Source organism: Euprymna scolopes, chromosome 14 (assembly GCF_053919585.1).
Source record: "Euprymna scolopes isolate OS-2025 chromosome 14, ASM5391958v1, whole genome shotgun sequence".
Classification (NCBI taxonomy): Eukaryota; Metazoa; Mollusca; class Cephalopoda; order Sepiida; family Sepiolidae; genus Euprymna; species Euprymna scolopes.
The window spans coordinates 71,468,213-71,485,550 of record NC_136495.1 but is presented as its reverse complement, the minus strand read 5'-3'; positions in this window follow the sequence as shown (position 1 = coordinate 71,485,550).

Below are 17,338 nucleotides of genomic sequence, written 5' to 3'. Positions count from 1 at the left end.
TTCTTTTATAGCTAAGTCACCACTTATAAAGGCCCGAATGCCACTTGAGGATAAGAGAATGAGTATACGGTAGTCACTAAGACAAGGGGGTATTAATAGCTAGTGGTGGAAATAGGGTAGAAATGGATTATTTGGGGGGGGACTCAACAAGAACTTGTTTACATTGGATTTGAAAACGGCCATATTGTAGTCAGCTAGAAATCCTTCTAGAAAAATTTATGCTACTTATGGGAGGTACTACGAGAAAGTTGTCAACATACTTATCCTTAGTGAAAGTTTTTTTTTTTTGTGGAACGAATTGGATTCGAACTTGGGACACTCAGGTTATCAGGTCGTGTTGTTAACCATTGGACCCAGACGTTGATAATAAAGATCATTATTTCTTTTTTTCATTTTATAGCACTTTAACTTTATTCCATTTTTATATTAAACACTGTTACTCTAGTCTAACAGGCACAAATATAGTGAAGACATTGCAAATGTTGCTGTAAAGAATATGGGCTCCCTTTAGTGTGCTAGAAAATTACTTACGGCTGAGAGTATCCCGTATCTCTACAAAACCACCATTTAACCATGTATAGAGTATTGCTTCTGGTGTTTCCACCACTTGCCTCTCCCTCTTAGATATTATCCCCCACAAAAAAATAGAGTATCCAATCTAATATATCCCGCACTATCAACTAAGCTCCAAACCCTATCCCATCTACGCAATGTTGCATGCTTGTGTCTGTTTTACTTATATTTTAACAAAAAAGTGTTCTGATGGACACCTCGCACGTGTGCATCTCAACACACAATTCATCCAATGAACCCGTTTAGCAACAAAATCATACCCCTTCAGTGAAGAGGTTTCTAGATGAAAGAAAACCTTCAAATCTAATAGCCATTTTTTTCTCGAACTACTAGACGTGGAAATTACAACCTGGTTTCCCGGTTCTCTGACTGTACTGACAAGAAGAAGTTTAAACGTAATGAGAACAGACATCTTGCTGCTCAACTCCCAACGATCTTCTATTAAACATGATCACTAATTATTTAATAATTGGAATTATTTGAGATTAGTAATTTATTTATTTATTTTCGGATTATTATCCTCATCTTTATAGTTGTTGTTTCACGACGTTTCGGCCAATTATTGGTTGGTTGATTGTTTTTGTTTTACGGTATATCAACCCTTTTCAGGTTATCTAATACCGAATCCAGTGATTTTGAAGAAAAAAAATTTAATAGAATATATTTGTTTTTTTCCAAGTCGGTTTCTATTTAACCCATAGTTGGGACCCTAACAGGCACTACCACTCCGGGTTAGAGTGGACCTGGGAGCATTGACAATTAAAGGGTGGCTCCACACTTCCCAAAGTCTGCAAGGTGGGGCCTCACCATCGGATATAGTTTAAGGTCATATCCAGGACCGGCCAACTATTCCTCTGGTCTTTGTTCCAGGTGAGCATTGTCTGAAGATAGCGGTTTCAATCGTACCCAAAGCCCCCAGAGGATTAGTCGGCCAAAACGTGGTTAGACGACAACTATGGAAGGCAGTAATTACTGTGGATACAGTTAAAAGATTCAGCATTCCAGTCCCGTGACTGTTAACCACATGACGGTGGGCAGAGGAATAGTTGGCCTAAAGGTGTTGAAACAACAATTGTAAAAAAATTAGGATAATAGTCCGCTAATAAATAAATAAATATGATCACAAATGGTAGCTCTTTACGATGAATTGCCAATAGGTCTTGTTTAAGTATAAAAATAAAGAATGAAAACAATAACATATTAAAAGGGTTCGAATTGATTTACCCAGTTAGATATTCAATATTAATAAGGAATCGGCTTTTGACAGCCGAAGAACTTTAGTGTAGACTAGCTTGAGTGCCCGAAGTTGTCCGACGTTGCCCGGGTGTTTTTAGGTGTGTGTTGAGCAAAAAAAAAATGTTGTAGTTGGCAGGCAGGCTCGAACCCGTCACGCGAAGGCAGAAAAGAAGTGAAGGTGTGTGTAAGGGTGTTGGTTGAGTTAAAAAAAAAGGAAGAAAGGAAGGAAAATTGCGAGCTAGAAAGAAAAAAAATTGTAGTAGGCATGAACCCGTATCGCGAAGAAGGAAAAGAAAGTGAAAAAAGAAAAAAGACGTGGCGCGTTAGCTGTTGCGCCCGTCGCCAAACCGGAAGTGTCGTGGGTTTAAATTAAGGCTAGACATTCGAAAATGGGGATGACTTTCGAAAATAGCGGCGAAAAAATCCACCCCTCCCAGTAGAAAAGTGGTCAGCTAAAGGTGAAGGAATTAATCTTTTTAGCCATTTTTTCGATATTTGTCGTCCGAAGGGTCGAGCTAAAAAAGGATACCAACTTCATGAAAATCGGTCACCTCTGCCGAAAGGTTTTGCGCGACATACCAACATACAAACATACATACATTTAAACAGACAGATGAGATTTATATAATAGAAGATTACTATCTGTTTGACGGTATATAAACTACAATTTTGCATCAATCGATGCAAGAAAAAGAATCCTCACTGTAATCAATTAATTAAACACAAGTTGCTGCTTTATCAAAAACTATTATGTCTTCATACGTTTTCCACTGTTATTCCAGTAAATTAGATTTTAACAAATCCGATTGTATTATACGTATTATTCGGACTACTATTCAGTGTTATTCGCACAACGACCCGTTGGCGTAATGGATAAAGTGCTCTTTTATAAATTACAGTTTTCTGGAGGTTGAAGGTCCAATCTTTCCTATCGGGTGAAACTAAAAATATGAATGTGAATAATTTAGGGCTTTTACTCAGTCCTGGTTGACGTAACGAGAAAATGGTACCCCCCCGTAGATTAAATAAAGAGTTCTGTGTTGATTTCACGAGTTCGGCACCTGAAGAAAGTCGGAGGTTGCATCGACCGAAACGTTGTGAAAATAACAGTCAAGATGAAAAACATAGTCCGCGGAATCCAATGATATGAATTATCAATTCTCATCTAAAAAAATTTTCAAACTAAAAGATTTGATTGTATTTCTGTTTGGATGTGATGATACCATTTTACCTTTGTGTCCAACAGACACAGTATGAGAGAAAGAGCGAGGGGGAGGAAGATAAACAGACATATAGACAGACAGAGACAAAGAGACATGGAAGAAAGAGAAGAAAGTGTGAGACATAGATGGTGAGCGAGAGAGAAAGAGAGATAGATAGAGTGAGCGAGAGGGAGAGGGCGAGAGAGCGGGAGCAAATCGAATATGTAGGTACCATAAAAGTGAAAGGAGGGGTGGAATAGAAATGGAATGAGAGAAAAGGTGGAAAATAGAAGAAGAGGGGAGATGAATAGAAAAAGATAGATAGAAAGATAGATAGATAGATAGATAGATAGATAGATAGATAGATAGATAGATAGATAAATAGATAGATAGATAGATAGATAGATAGATAGGTAGAAATAAAGAATGTATGAAACGGATAGAATGGCATATAAATAAACAGATTTAGAGTGAGAGAGAGAGAGAGAGAGGGGGGAATAAGGGGCATATATATATATATATATATATATATATATATAGAGAGAGAGAGAGAGAGAGAGAGAGAGAGAGAGACAGAGAGATAATTAGAGAAATGGCAAGAAAGAAGAGGGCGGAGAGATAGATAGATAGATAGATAGATAGATGGATAGATTTTAATGAATAGATAATAGATTGAATTAGAGAGAGAAGAGAGAGAATGGGCGGTAAGATGCAGTTATCTATCTATCTGTCTATCTATATATCTATCTCTCTATCTATCTATACATTGCAAAGAAATGGTATCGGAGAGATTGAGATAGATAGATAGATAGATAGATAGATAGATAGATAGATAGATAAATGGAGGGAGATAGATAGATAGATAGATAGATAGATAAATGGAGATAGATAGATAGATAGATAGATAGATAGATAGATAGATAGATAGATAAATGGAGGGAGATAGATAGATAGATAGATAGATAGATAGATAGATAGATAGATAGATAGATAGATAGATAGATAGATAGATAAATGGAGGGAGATAGATAGATAGATAGATAGATAGATAGATGACATAACGTGAGGAATGACAGATTATTGTGTCAGTCATGAACAGATTGTGTCAGCAAATTTAAAGGTAAAAATCAAAGATTGAAATAAATAGGGAAAATGGCGAAGAATAAGCCAGAGCAAGTGCACATGTGTATGGACATGCATGCGTGCGCACGCGTGTGTGTAGGTGTATGTATGCGTACTAGTAAAAAAATATAGAGATACAATTTGAGAGAAAGTAGCCAAATAATAATAATAATAATAATAATAATAATGATAATGATAATAATAATTTTATATATTTAGCAATAACTAGTCCGCTGGATGAGTATACCCATATCCCAGTGAAAATCAATGGTCGATACCAATGAGAAATCAATGGTAGTCGGCTATTGCGATAACGCAAATTAATTTACAAAGGTTGTCAGAAGAGGTGGATAGTACTAGAAATCTGAAAAGACTTGTTGTCATTCAGACTCCATGGAACATCCTAGACAGTTTTCAAAGAGAATTCTAATATGATGGTCTGCGCGAAAACTCACAGTGACTACTACTGCTACTACTACTGCTACTACTACTACTACTACTACTACTACTAATAATAATAATAATAATAAGAAGAAGAAGAAGAAGAAGAAGAAGAAGAAGAAGAAAAGTGAAGCTTAAGGAGGCAGACAAGCGGAACAAATACAACAGAACAGAGAGCTACGGATAGAATATAAAAACTAAAGTGAAATGACACCACTAATAGAAGAAACGCTAGGAACAATATCGAAAATCTCTATTCCTCTATCTTTCTATCTCCTTTTTCAATTTGTTTTATTTATCTCGATTAGTGATGGACTTGGTATATATCTGTGGAATGACGGTGGTCAAGTGTTTAACGACAACCTGAGTGTTCTAAGTTCGAATCCGGTTTGTTCCACACACAAACACACACACTTTCATTTAGGGATGTTGTCAACTTTCACGTGGTCCCTGTCGTAAGTACCTGGTGTCTTTACAAAAAGAACTTTTTACTAGAAAAATCTCGGGAAAACCAATGCCAACAATAGAACCTTCGGATTCATATGATGATGATGATGATGATGATTATGATGATGCTGATGATGCTGATGATGATGATGATGATGATGATTATGATGATGATGCTGATGATGCTGATGGTGATGATATTTCTGTCTGAAAGTGAAATTATTCCATTACTGTATTGCTATACAGCATAATCACGTTTGACACACCGGTTCCCGTCAGATCACCAAAGTTAAGCAAGGATGAGCCTGGCCAGTATTAGATGGGTGACCATTTGAGTCTTCCAGGTGGTGTGTGTGCTCTCTCTTTATCTCGGCATTGTTTCCAGTCGTCCTGGACATCTCCTTACTACTGGACTCAAACAGTGTCGATCCAGGAGAGGTGTGGTTGAGGATTGCACAACCTTTGTCCACACAATTACATGCGCACCTGCCCTTACAAGGGGTAACTTTTGTCTTTCGAGACTGAACGGCGGCATCTGATATTGCTATACTCAATTCAAAGCGGCAGCGGCGGCGGCGGCGGCGGCGGCGGGGGGGGGTAAAGATTAGTATTTCTTCTGTGGTCATACTATCTTTTCTGGCGTAATTGACTCACTTTTTTGTTGTTTTTTTTGTGTGGGAGGAGGTTTAGTATCTGTGATCCTGATACCATTTTTTGGGTGGCGGTTTCTTGTGTAGTGTCTGTTCTGTGCCATTACCGCCTCCTTTAAGGGTAATGCAGTGTTACTTTGCCATTTATATTAGCAGGTATATTTGACGAGAGGAAGCATATTATGAGAATTATACGAAAAGTTATGAACAGCAAAAGGAGAACGAGGATCCATTCACTTCGTTAATAAATCCCAATGTGTACGTAACTAAATATGAATCTTATCTGTCACACAAAAGTTAGCGAGTAAAACATGTGTTTTCGTTCACAGACCAGAACGTGCCAAACGGCGAGGAAAAGCGAGACAGCAAATAGTAAGGTAGACAATGAAGACCACCTAAAATGAATTCGAAAAGAAATTAAAAATTCAGCAGGGAGTACTTTTTTCTTTGGGTCATCAAAACATCATTACTACTACTACTACCACTACTACTACTACTGCCACTACTACTACTACTACTACTACTACTACTACCACTACCACTACCACTAATACTACTACCACTACCACTACTACTACTACTACTACTACTAAAAGCACTAATACTACTATTACTAATACTACTATTGCTATTAATTATTACGTTTATAATCATTACTATTATAAAAATTTATGTGAGCAAAATAATATTACTAACGTAATTAAACATTTCTATATAAATTTTTGTGCTATGGAAGCATAATTTTTTTTTTTTGTCATTTTTAACGGAAGATATACTGTAGTTAGGAAAAATATACTAGAAAAGAAGAAAAAGACAAGAGAGAAGAAAAAAAGGACGAGAGAAAAGAGGAAAAAGAAGAAAAAAGACAAGAGAGAAGAAGAAAATGACGAGAGAGAAGAAAAAAGAAGAAGAAAAAGAAGAAGAATAACGAAAAAAAACAAAAAGGCAAGAGAGAAAAAGAAGAAGAAAAAGAAGAAGAAAACGAAGAAAAAGAAGAAATAATGAGAAGGAAAAAAGAAGAAATAATACTAATAAGAAAAAGACGAAGTAGAAGAAAAAGAATAGATAAGAAAAAAAGAAGGAATAAAACTTAGAAGAAGGAAAATAAGAATAATAATAAGATAAAAAAGAAGAAATAATAATAAGAAGAAGGAATAAAAATTAGAAGAAGAAGGAAAATAAGATAAATAAGAAAATAAAGAAAGAATAATAATAAGAAGAAAAAGAATGAAAAGACAAAAGAAAATTCGAAAAAAGAAGAAAAACGAAAAAAGAATAATATGGAAAAGAATAAGAAGAAGGAAAATAAGAAGAAATAAATGAATAATAATAATAATAATAATAATAAGAAGAAGAAGAAGAAGAAGAAGAAGAAGAAAAAGGAAAATAAAGAAGGGGGAAAACAAACAAGCAACAACAACAGCAATAATAATAATAATAATAATAATAATAATAATAATAATAATAATAATAATAATAATAATAGCAAGAAGAAGAAGAAGAAGAAGAAGGAGGAGGAAAGTAAGAAGAAGAAGGTGGAAGGAAGAAGGGTGAAAATAACAATTAAAAGAAGAAAAAAGAAAATTAGAGAAGAAGGATATTAAAATAGAAAAAAAACAAAATAAGAAAAAATAGAAGTTAACGAAACACATTCAAATATTATGAGAACATTAAAAAAAACAGAATTTCGAACAAATATTCTGAATATTTAAAAATGTGTTATTTTTTTTTTAATCTTCAAATTCAGAATAGGAAAAACGCATTTAAACAAAAGTGTGACAGACCGAACAAGGTGATTTATCCAGCAATGACACACTGACTAACAGTATATTTTGAGCTTTAATGTGACGCATTAAAACACATGCTATTTCAAAGCTGAGTTTTACGCACGTTCGAAAATGTCATTATAAACTTTAGCCGAACAGAAGGTCTAATATTTTCTTTCAAATTTAAGCATGAAAAATCAATGAAAGTGAGCTTGTAAGCTTTATTCTAAGAAAACAATCGATACATATTGTTTGAAACTTTAGCCTCATAGTTTGAGGGAAATGCTTTTTAGAATTTAAGCCGTCGAAAATTCTGTTGGAAACTTAAACGTGACAGACTGTCGAAAATGTTTTTTATATTGCATACGTGACAGACAAACGGGGATTTTATGGTAAGTTTTGAAGGAACTTAAAAAAAAAAACAGCAAAAAACAATGATTAAAATACGACAGTAAAATACAGGGAAGGAATGTTTTAAAACATAAAATAATTAAATAAATTAATAAAATCAAAAAAATTAGGCAAAATTATTCCACCGGTTTCCAAAGAAGATAATTCTGTGTTTTTTTTTGTTTTTTTTTTGTATGCTTTTTGTTGTTGTTTTTTTCTCTCTCTCTGATTTCTCGTAGACATCCGACTTTCTCGACTTTCCGAAAAGGACGAAACTACTTCTTTTTTTTTTTTTTTTTTTTTTTTTTTAATCTTCACAAACGACTTGTCTACTATGACGTATACATACGCTGCAACTACTGCCTTTTCTTTGGCGGTTTTAAAACGTCACTCGGAGTGCTGAGCTGTTGCGACGGTAGCAGTAGCCGCGGAGGTATTGGTTGCAGCCGTAGTTCAAGAACGAACATTATGAAGAGGTAGAAGCCGAAGAATATTTGATCAGTTCAAGGGGAGAGTAGTTGCTGGAAAACGATCAGCAAGACTGGATCAGAAGTCGTAAACATTCTTCCATCTATTTTTATTTCAACTTTAGAAGGTGCCTTGCAACTAAGGGGCGGGGAAGACAGGAACATTCCACCGTCGGTTGTTGGTCTGTCGCGTTTTTTTAAATTTATTTTTTTTTTTCAACAAAGGAGACCCTACCTATTAAGGCCTGTTGGCCACTCGAGGATAAGGTTTGATAGGTGTACGGTAGTCATTGCCACAATAGCATAGTAATCGTTAGTATTGAAAATTTGGTGAATTTGATTACATAAGGAGACGGCACATCAAAAACTTGTTTACACTAGATTTGAATACGACCATATTGCAGTCAGATTGAAAGCAGACCAGCGGAACAGAGTTCCATAGGCGGGCAGAAATAAAGATGTTTTGTTCATGGAATCCATGTTTAGGTTTAGTCACAGTGGTGGAAATTACTGATTTCAGCTAGGAGAGTGTTTGTTGTGAAAGTTTAGCAATGAGGGAAGGCTTCGTTGAAGCTCAGACGTGCACTTGTCATGAAAATAAGGGTCAAGCAGAGATAGGCTAGCAACGTCTCTTCTGTTTGAAAGCGTTTCTGTACGAAATAGCATCTCCGCCGTTGAATGTGCAAGTGAAATGTTTAATCTTACTGTAATTGCGAGTAAACGTCCACATAGGAGACATATGTTTGTTGATATCCATGGCTTTGAAATAGCGCTTTCGTTTATTAGCTTTACACCCTCTGCTTTTTAACCATGAAAAATCTGTAGTATCTGTTCTGATACTGACTGTACGAAATAATCACGTTGACATACGGATTCTCGTTAAATTACCGAAGTAAAGCAACGTTGAACCTGGCCAGCTGGATATGCGAGAATACCAGGCGCTGTATGCAGGAAGATGTCGATACTCTCTAAAAGAACTGCAAAAACCTAACCGCATCATCTCCCTTAACCGGTATATATATATATATATATATATATATATATATATATATATATATATATGTGAATGTAATATACCTTGCACACTTCTTCCTTCTGAGGAATCCGATTCAACTCAGCTAGAGTGAGTGCTGTTTTAAAAACATCTTCTAGATATTACACCTTGTCATTTCTGTATTCGGTTTGAGAAGGAATGATCATTCCGGAATAAGACATTTTCCGTTTTTGACCCAACTCAGAGTGCTCTTTTGAAGAAACTCGATCGTTACGAAATTAAAAACCGATATTGTGTCTAACTCTGCCCTTGTCGGGAAGTAAGTAAGTAGGAATATATTTTGGGATTAGACTTGCTTAATTTTAAAACAGTATTTTACTCGACCAACGCTCAGATTGATTTATTTCATGCTAGCAGTTGAGCCCCGCTTTGCTCGGGCCCTATGTACTGTTCATAACTTGCCCTAGGTGTGAATACACTTTATGTAAAATTGCAAATGTTTCGACCCAAACTTGTCTAAGTAATTTGGTAGATACCGCAGAGGTATTTTTTTTTAAATTGACCCTAATTTTGATTTAGTCTCAAAAAAAAAAAGAAAAAAGTTTTACCCATGTCCAAGTTACCTACATCTAAAATTCCAAGTGTTTCTATCCAAACTTAGCAAACGAGTTTGGTGGAATCTGAAAAAAGTCAACTCTTTCAACTTTGACCTTTTCGCAGCGAAAATTTCGCCTCAAAACTAATTAAAATGCTTGCCGCATGTCTGAATACCCGTTATGTAAAATTTTAAGCGTTTAGACCAAAAATTGCCTGAGTAGTTTGCTAGAGCTCGCAAAAGTCAAATCTTTTGAACTTTGACCCCTTGGCAGCTCAACTTTTCGACGTAAATGAATTAAAAAGCTTACCCTATCTCTGAATTCTCTTTATGTAAAATTTCAAATGGTTAAACCAGAAATTGGCTGAGTAATTTTGTAGACAGCGCAGAGGTCAATATTTTTTTTTGATTTGACCCCAATTTTGACCCCTTAAAATTTATTGTTTTAGGCTCAAATCGAATTAAAAAGTTTGACCGATATCCTAGTAATCTACATTTAAAATTTCAAGTGTTTAGACAAAAAATTGGCGGAGGAGTTTGGTAGAGTTTTCAAAGGTCTAATCTTTGAAATTTCTGGCCGAAAACCGATTAAAAAGATTTTCCCAAATCTCAATACTGACAGTCATACTACAGTCTTGCAAAAAAATGTTTGTTCAAATTATATTTGAATTTCTGCTTATTTTACGGCCGAAGACACAAGGAGCGGAAAGAGAATTAAAATAACAAGCGGTCCAGAGAGAGAAAGAATTAAAGTTGAAAATCTTCCGGTATCAGGTTACCTTTACATTGAAGAAGTGCGCCAGGTGTAATGTGTTGATTTTTTATTTAAGGCTAGCGAAGAGAGGGCCCCCCCCAACGTTGCCTGGTCATAAAATACGCTTAAATATATATTTATTCATGCAGGTTTCGTATTTATCATTATAGAGTCAATTCTTTATTGAATATTATATTGTACTTAATATATGGTAGCAATTTCAAAAGTAAAAAGATGATGATAGGGGTGTTATAAGCTAGAACCGAAACCAAAAGATTTAGCTCTATAGCTGCGTTTCCTTACTGTTTGAGCTATCGGCAAACAGATGAGAAAGTTTCAAAATTAAATCACTTCAAGTTACATTTGAATTCGTGCATGCACAGAATTAATGGAAATATGCCAGCAAGTTGAAACAGAACAATTTGCATATATATATATATATATATATATATATATATATATATATATATATATATATATATATATATATATATATATATATATATATATATATACATACATACATATATATATGTATATATATATATATATATATATATATATATATATATATGTACGCGTTTCAAAGTGCCGATATATTTATACACGTTATTCATCCATCCAAACAAAGATGATGTTCGCTAGAAATCATCCTTAGGGCATGATTACTATATCTTGTAAATTTCAGTATCATGTAACCAGTAGTTTAAGAATTTATCGATTAACTATACACTCACACAAATATACATGTAGTGTTTTATTTATATTAACTCGCAAGTCTATTTGGCGTGGTCCCGACCCATAAAAATAAAGCAGCCTCTGGTTTTAGTCATGAATATTCAAGAAAATGAAAACCAAATATGAAAAAATACATAAATAAAAAAAATAGAAGAAACAGAAAACAAGCAATTAGTAATGCTATTTTTCCCAAATGTTTACCTCTAAAAAAATTATACATTACAATAGAAAAATGCGAGCATGAAAAGTAATATGGTTAAGCTTAAACATGGAAAAGTAAAGACCTAGTTGTTAAAACTGGAAAAGAAAACGGCGAGATATTTTAGCAAAAACAATATAATAAATTAATAACTTTAAATATTGTAGCATTAAGAATTTATATATAATGTTATATTTAATTTTAAAAAAGAATTTATATATAATGTTATATTTAATTTTTTAAAAGAATTTATATATAATGTTATATTTCATTTTTAAAAAGAATTTATATATAATGTTATATTTAATTTTTAAAAAGAATTTATATATAATGTTATATTTAATTTTTAAAAAAGAATTTATATATAATTTTAAATTTAATTTTTAAAAAGAATTTATATATAATGTTATATTTAATTTTTAAAAAAGAATTTATATATAATGTTATATTTAATTTTTAAAAAAGAATTTATATATAATGTTATATTTCATTTTTAAAAAGAATTTATATATAATGTTATATTTAATTTTTAAAAAGAATTTATATATAATGTTATATTTAATTTTTAAAAAGAATTTATATATAATGTTATATTTAATTTTTAAAAAGAATTTATATATAATGTTATATTTAATTTTTAAAAAGAATTTATATATAATGTTATATTTAATTTTTAAAAAGAATTTATATATAATGTTATATTTAATTTTTAAAAAGAATTTATATATAATGTTATATTTAATTTTTAAAAAGAATTTATATATAATGTTAAATTTGATTTTTAAAAAGAATTTATATATAATGTTAAATTTGATTTTTAAAAAGAATTTATATATAATGTTATATTTAATTTTTTAAAAGAATTTATATATAATGTTATATTTAATTTTTAAAAAGAATTTATATATAATGTTAAATTTAATTTTTAAAAAGAATTTATATATAATGTTAAATTTAATTTTTAAAAAGAATTTATATATAATGTTATATTTAATTTTTAAAAAGAATTTATATATAATGTTAAATTTAATTTTTAAAAAGAATTTATATATAATGTTAAATTTAATTTATAATAAGAATTTATATATAATGTTATATTTAATTTTTAAAAAGAATTAATATATAATGTTAAATTTAATTTTTAAAAAGAATTTATATATAATGTTATATTTAATTTTTAAAAAGAATTTATATATAATGTTATATTTAATTTTTAAAAAGAATTTATATATAATGTTATATTTAATTTTTAAAAAGAATTAATATATAATGTTATATTTAATTTTTAAAAAGAATTTATATATAATGTTATATTTAATTTTTAAAAAGAATTTATATATAATGTTAAATTTAATTTTTAAAAAGAATTTATATATAATGTTAAATTTTATTTTTAAAAAGAATTTATATATAATGTTATATTTAATTTTTAAAAAGAATTTATATATAATGTTAAATTTAATTTTTAAAAAGAATTTATATATAATGTTATATTTAATTTTTAAAAAGAATTTATATATAATGTTATATTTAATTTTTAAAAAGAATTTATATATAATGTTAAATTTCATTTTTAAAAAGAATTTATATATAATGTTATATTTAATTTTTAAAAAGAATTTATATATAATGTTAAATTTAATTTTTAAAAAGAATTTATATATAATGTTATATTTTATTTTTAAAAAGAATTTATATATAATGTTATATTTAATTTTTAAAAAGAATTTATATATAATGTTATATTTAATTTTTAAAAAGAATTTATATATAATGTTATATTTGATTTTTAAAAAGAATTTATATATAATGTTATATTTAATTTTTAAAAAGAATTTATATATAATGTTAAATTTTATTTTTAAAAAGAATTTATATATAATGTTATATTTCATTTTTAAAAAGAATTTATATATAATGTTATATTTAATTTTTAAAAAGAATTTATATATAATGTTATATTTAATTTTTCAAAATAATTTATATATAATGTTATACTTAATTTTTAAAAATAATTTATATATAATGTCATATTTAATTTTTTAAAATAATTTATATATAATGTTAAATTTAATTTTTAAAAAGAATTTATATATAATGTTATATTTAATTTTTAAAAATAATTTATATATAATGTCATATTTAATTTTTAAAAAGAATGTATATATAATGTTATATTTTATTTTTAAAAAGAATTTATATATAATGTTATATTTTATTTTTAAAAAGAATTTATATATAATGTTAAATTTAATTTTTAAAAAGAATTTATATATAATGTTATATTTTATTTTTAAAAATAATTTATATATAATGTTATATTTAATTTTTAAAAATAATTTATATATAATGTTATATTTAATTTTTAAAAAGAATTTATATATAATGTTATATTTAATTTTTAAAAATAATTTATATATAATGTCATATTTAATTTTTAAAAAGAATTTATATATAATGTTATATTTACTTTTTAAAAAGAATTTATATATAATGTTATATTTTATTTTTAAAAAGAATTTATATATAATGTTATATTTAATTTTTAAAAAGAATTTATATATAATGTTATATTTTATTTTTAAAAAGAATTTATATATAATGTTATATTTTATTTTTAAAAAGAATTTATATATAATGTTATATTTAATTTTTAAAAAGAATTTATATATAATGTTATATTTAATTTTTAAAAAGAATTTATATATAATGTTATATTTGATTTTTAAAAATAATTTATATATAATGTTAAATTTAATTTTTAAAAAGAATTTATATATAATGTTATATTTAATTTTTAAAAAGAATTTATATATAATGTTATATTAAATTTTTAAAAATAATTTATATATAATGTTATATTTAATTTTTAAAAAGAATTTATATATAATGTTAAATTTAATTTTTAAAAAGAATTTATATATAATGTTATATTTAATTTTTAAAAGAATTCATATATATTGTTATATTTAATTTTTAAAAAGAATTTATATATAATGTTAAATTTAATTTTTCAAAAGAATTTATATATAATGTTATATTTCATTTTTAGAAAGAATTTATATATATAATGTTAAATTTTATTTTTAAAAAGAATTTATATATAATGTTATATTTCATTTGTAAAAATAAAATTATGTATAATGTTATATTTCATTTTTAAAAAGAATTTATATATAATGTTATATTTCATTTTTAAAAAGAATTTATATATAATGTTATATTTAATTTATAATAAGAATTTATATATAATGTTATATTTAATTTTTAAAAAGAATTAATATATAATGTTAAATTTAATTTTTAAAAAGAATTTATATATAATGTTAAATTTAATTTTTAAAAAGAATTTATATATAATGTTATATTTAATTTTTAAAAAGAATTAATATATAATGTTATATTTAATTTTTAAAAAGAATTTATATATAATGTTATATTTAATTTTTAAAAAGAATTTATATATAATGTTAAATTTAATTTTTAAAAAGAATTTATATATAATGTTATATTTAATTTTAAAAAAGAATTTATATATAATGTTAGATTTGATTTTTAAAAGGAATTCTTAATGCTGAAATATTTTAAGTTATAAATTTATTATATTTTTTACTAGAATAACTTGTCCTTTTCTTTTCAAATTTTAACAACAAATCCTTTGCTTTTCCATGTTTAAGCTTAAACACATTACTTTTCATGCTCGCCTTTTTCTATTGTAATCCATGATTTTTGAATGCTTCGAGTAAGTACATATTTACTTTGTTTTAATTTAGTCTTATGTTTTTGTCCCTATAAACATCACATACACATATGTAAATCAATGTACGACACTACACTGCTTTCATTCTCCCTGTTACACTTGTCACTTCTCTTTTCGCGAGAGCGGTGAATTAGTAGCAACACTTGTCGCTGAAGCGACGTGGTTTCTATTGAAATTATTCAGAAAAAAACGTTGCTCACCTCCTTACGTTTTTTGTACAATTTTGAACACCAGCATATGCATTATAAGCTTTGTTTTACTAAATGAAAATTGAAAATTTTGTTCACAATACAGCTAAGAAGGTTATTTATATACTGTAATAATTCTTTGAAATTTGGTTGAAAAATGAGTGAGCGGTGAAGCTTAACAGCAGTTCTAAATAACTAAAACTGTCCCTTAAGCATATATTCAGACACTACCGTGTTTGAATTGTATATATATATATATATATATATATATATATATACGTTATTGTTTCAGATACTTGGCCGTTTCTTTTTGTCGTCTGTAGCATCCTCAGACTTACAATGGTATTGAGCACTTTCTTCAGTTTTTATTACTTACCATTTCCACTATATATATATATATATATATATATATATATATATATATATATATATATATATATATATATATAAAGGCAGAATTCTTTCTTTATGCCATATTTCATAAAATGGACATTTTTTTTTCTATTAATTCTATTTTCGATCCTTTTCAACTTCTGAATAATAGTCTTCGCTTCTGGTTGGAACTTGCTGATGTAATCACCATATTTATCATAATTTGAGTACTTTCCAATCCTTCCGGATTCATCGTCAGTGATAAATTAATCTTACTGGTTTTTAACCAGGTTTTTTTTTTTTCTTCTCTTCATTGATTAATTATTTTATCATTTTTCCCCCATTGGTTAAAATTAATAGCATCCTGAAATGTTTGCCAAGTTATTAAAATAAATAACTCTCTAAACACTTCAGGATGTTATTGCTAAAGTTAATTTTATTAATAGATGTTTTGTTTTCTTTTTAAGTTTTATTAGTATTTCAAGTTTCTGTTTATTATTGGTTTGTTCAAGCATAGATATCTTGTCAACTAAAATGTTTTCTAAATTGGAACAGAGGACCGGAATGTTGGTAAGTCAAGATTACTAAAGATAAATACGATATAAACATCCTACAATCAGTTTTCCGAAATAACTCTGTGCTTAATTTTACTCATGAGCTACACAAAAACAACATACTTCCCCATCTAGATGTGGTAATCGATTGCTACAACAATGAAGTCTTTACTTCAATCTATAAATTAACGAATAATAAAAACCCGTTTACCTTGAATTATTTAAGTGAGTGCACCTATCGGTACAAAACTGCTTTAATTAATAACTTACTAACCCGAGCTCACATAATATCCTCCTCCCAAACTATTTTAGAACAGTAATTCAAAAATATTAAACAAACGTTAGTAAATAATGGATATCCCAACAATGTTATTCATCAACAAACTGGGAAAAAAGTATGTCTTTGTCTGTATTTTTGAGATGAGGTGTTTTCATTGATTGAGATTGTCGGACATATGGCCGTGTGGTCCTAGACGTTGTATCAAAGTTTACAGTTACCCAAAAGTGCTGAGTTCAATCCTGAACGAAGGCAGTGAAAAAGTAACATTCAAAACAGAGAATCAGCAACTATGTCCCAAAGCCTAGCTGGAGTCCGAACACGGTATCCCCGTAATAATGATAAAGGGTTGGGTTCGAGACTCCTAACAAACGGTTCCCCAGTTCGATACAAAACACCTGACGAAGGCCGGAGGGAAAAACGGCCGAAACGTTGTGACAATAACAACGAAGATGAGGAAGTCAGTCCGACAATCTCAATCAAGTATGTCTTTTTTTTCTTTTTTCATGTTGTTGTTGGAGCATAGAATCAGTAGAAGTCCGTTTGCTGTTTTTACGGTAGTCTTTTAAATCTCGGACCGTGTGTTAATCACGCGGAATTCACGTTAGGGTTT